The sequence below is a fragment of the Schistocerca gregaria genome, chromosome 6 (assembly GCF_023897955.1).
Source record: "Schistocerca gregaria isolate iqSchGreg1 chromosome 6, iqSchGreg1.2, whole genome shotgun sequence".
NCBI lineage: Eukaryota > Metazoa > Arthropoda > Insecta > Orthoptera > Acrididae > Schistocerca > Schistocerca gregaria.
In genome coordinates, this window is record NC_064925.1 from 409,321,276 (window position 1) to 409,325,409 (window position 4,134).

Genomic DNA, 4,134 nt, shown 5'->3' on the forward strand with positions numbered 1-4,134 from the left:
TTCCATGGTACTAGAGGGAGTTGCAAAAGGCAAAAACTGTAGAGGAAGACAGAGATTGGAAAACATTTAGCAGATAATAACGACGTAAGTTGGAAGTGCTACCTTGAGATAAAGAGTTTAGCACAGGAGAGGAATTCGTGGGGGACCGCATCAAACCAGTATCCAAGTTTGGATACGACACATATCATGAATATGGAGCATGGGTTGTTGAGCATTACAAAAACTATGAGCAAAATAACATGCAAGTTGCAGCAGTACTTTCAGGATCGACGGAAACTCTAACCGAATATTTGAGATATATACAATCATTCAACGACACCAGACTCAGACGTAGCAGACGAGCTGATGGAGAGCACTTTCCGAACCAGTGGGTGGGCAGCCGGCCACACTCTGAGTCACTGACGCTACGAACTTTAGTAGTCCAGTCTGCTTCTGGATTCAGCAGATCCCACACCAGCTGGCGGAGCCACCAGCCGCCGCGGAAGACACGACAACAAAATGTATTCTGAAGAATAAAAGAAATGATAATTAATCTTGTTTTATTTCGTCTGCTGACGCCACACAGGCTCCTCGGTCTCTATCCCGATGAGACAGTAGGGGTTTACAGACAAGAATTTTTTCATGAACAGAAGTAAGACACATCTTTTATTACCAACCTGCAACATTAATAGATTTACATGTTTCTCATATGTAGAGGCAAATCTCAAAATTCTTCGTATTCTCTCTGGCCTTCTACAGTCAACAATTCATAATCGGATTTCTAAACGCCTTAGACGTTTATAGACATGTCTTCCATTTTCTTTTCCGTGAAATGTTGCATTTTTCAACTCTGGAGGTAACAGAATGTTGGTAGAGTTTAATTTGTTACCATATCATCAATATCTAGGATCAGAATGTGCATCCTTATTTAAGGATACAATGTGCAAGAACTGACCACTTAAAACAGTTGTTTTCCTTTGACTTAATGCAGGTTACTGAGGTTTTATTTGCTGTTACTACTGTCAGTTTTGTGTATACTCTAGCATAAAATCCCCTATCTTCATCATTGTTAACTTGCAACTGGACTATTTCATTCACTGCCGAACAGGAATCTGTAGACTGAAAAGATTCATGTCTTTTGATATGCGAGTTTTTCTTTTCCTCTTCCTCTTTACCAAGCAACAAAATCTGAGGCGCTAGTATGCAATTTCGTTATTTCCACTTCGGTGTGAAGGATAAGACGTACTGCGTCAAATTAAAAAAAAAAATAATCATTTATTTGTATTATCGCTATTGTATTTTACTGTGACCTGCTACTACAACTCACAAATATTTCGAAAACCGTCAGAGGCTGAATTATATTGCTTTAATTGCCGTGACGTCTTACATTAAAAGTAAAGGGTCCTACTTGCTTTTTAAAACTTGCAGTTTTTACGTGTAGCACGAAATTCAGTATTCAATTAACACACCGGTATTACTATGTAGCGAGTATTTGACATAATAACAAGAGTTAAAAGTCGGTCAGCAATTACATTTATACAGTGATCAAACAGATTTAACGTTAAAACCACATGTGCTATATGCTCTGATAGCAAGAAAAGACGCAACAGATACACGGAAAAATATCAGCCTTAAAAAAAAAAAAATACGCCAACGGCCTTGCCGCAGTGGTAACACCGGTTCCCGTCAGATCACCGAAGTTAAGCGCTGTCGGGCTGGTCTAGCTCTTGGTGGGTAACCTTCCGGTCTGCCAGGCGCTGTTGGCAAAGGCAAACCGAGGAGCTACTTGAATGGGAAGTGGCGGTTCTGGTCTCGTAAACTGCTATGCGCACGGGTGAGCGGTGTGCTGACCACATGTCCCTCCGCATCCGCTTCCAGTGACGCCTGTGGGCTGCGGATGACACAGAGGCCGGTCGGAACCGTTGCGCCTTCCAAGGCCTGTTCGGACGGAGTTAGTTTTTTTAAAAGCAAATAAGCTTTCCAATCGTTTAGGGTCCAACCGAAAAGTCACGCTTTCCAGTCATTTAGGGTCCAACAGTGATATCTACACAGAGTTGCGTGTCTGCTAGCACTGACAACACTATGCAAACGCCGTTGCTCTCTGTCGTTAAGTGAAGGCCGTCGTCCACTGCATTGCCTGCGGTGAGAGGAACTGCCTTAAATTTGGTATTCTCGGCCGACCTTGACGCTGCGGATCTCGAAATGTAGAATTCCCCAACGACTTCCGAAATATAATGTCACATTGTAAGACGTGTATATTTCTATTGTCTATTGTCAAACCACAATTCATGAAAGATGTTAATATTTTATTGACAGGATTAAGTAGGAATAATTAATATTTGTCATGTTGGAAATAATTGTGGTTGCAGGGAATGTCTGCACCAAACTATTGTTGGCAAGAGAGACCACACATTGATATAATTTTAAAAAGGGAGGGAGAGACCGCGTATGGATACATTTTAAGAAAAGAACGGAAAAGACCGCGCATTGATACATTCTGTAATGGTAGCTGGCATTGTCTGCACTGGAAACCATTGTTGGCTGGAGAGACCGCACTTTAGCTTTCGTAGGAAGTCAGTAGTAAGTGAGAAGTGAAGCGAGTCGGTAGCAGGTCTGAAGGGAGAGGTTGACATCAGCTAACTATTATCATAAGCGGAACTAATATTACTCTATTAATTTTTTTGAGGAACTCAAGACTACTGAAGGTATGTTTGCGCATTGCTAGTTGTAAGATTATTGTAAAAAGTAAGTCCCATTTGAACGTTTGTAAAATCATTTCCTTCAGAATATAATTAATTTTTGCCAGCAATATTGCATTACTGATTATAATTCAACCCAAAAACCATCAACGTAAAACCTTGGAAAATTTTATTGTTGTAAAGAAAAAGTTTTACTATGGATTACGTAACTTCAGTAAAATTAATTAAAGAATAACGTCAGCTTTGCTATTAAAGCATAACGTCAGCTTTGGTAATAAATACAGCTACTTATTATGAAAGCCCATCAGCTTCTAATAAAGTATTGTAAAACAGAGTAAGTACATTCATGTCGCAGTTCGGTGAAGCAGTCACATGGCGATCCCGTAACAGAAAAAAAGGTAAGGAACAGTTTTGGTTTAATGCAGGTAACGACTGAGGGCCATGACGACGACTCATTCTATGTTTCGCCGAAATAATAGTAAAATCACTTTTAATAAGCAGCATTTACATTTGTATGCGAAGATTGAGAATGAGAATTAATTTCAAAGGGAAGATTTCATTTGTTGTTATTAAGCAAGAGATAGAAATCCTAAGGGTAGGTTTCATAGGTTATTGTAGATGGGAAAGTTGCGAAACAAAAAAAAAAAGAGATATAGAGGAAACGGGGAAGGGTTCAACATGCATCTAGCTCCAAATGTCATTCTCCGTTCAAAGTATGTTAACTATTGTCGGGTGGTCATATTCATGTCGGATATCTTATCATGTGAATCACAGCTCCGAGCTTGCACTGCTCTTTTATACCTTGTGTACACGATACTGCTGCCATCTCCATACGTACATATAACTATCCCATGACTTTGGTCACCTCATTGTATAACATGAAGCGCATACGGTTACAGCCCTAGCACATGAAATCTTCAACCTATAATTCCAGAAATAAAAAGATATTCCACACAGATATAGACGTGATAAAAATTCTCAGTTAAAATAGACACTGTAATAATACAGTAAAGAAATTTGTTGGAAATAGATCGAAAAATTTATAGATATACATATATCTCAGACCAAGTGATTTCACAAATGGGCAGTAGCAGAACAGAAGCAGTATCAGGTCCCAATAGTCGTACAGAAAGACACAATGAATCACATTGAATAATCGAGGCAAACAACTGCCACAGAAGGATCTACCACATACGACCATCGACTTCCAGTGTATGCCAAACCAGCGCTAACAGACGACACAGCTACACACAGCTAACTACCACAAAGACCATGAGCAGCACAGTACAGAAGAAATTACGATTATTGTATAATGATGCAATCACAAACTATCCGTGAGCACAATAATAAGAAAACAATAAAATGTAACGCTCTCATGCTCCACGGCCCCTCCATGAGATACAGTAATTCACTTGACACAGTTCGTAAAGATTCATCGTGCTTCTATGCCAGCACA

The 4,134-nt window shown here is 39.7% G+C and overlaps 1 pseudogene; it reads left to right on the forward strand.

The window, feature by feature from the left end:
* The first annotated feature begins 1,628 nt into the window (after window positions 1-1,628).
* On the forward strand, window positions 1,629-1,745 carry LOC126279157 (5S ribosomal RNA; annotated as a pseudogene).
* Window positions 1,746-4,134: the final 2,389 nt, after the last annotated feature.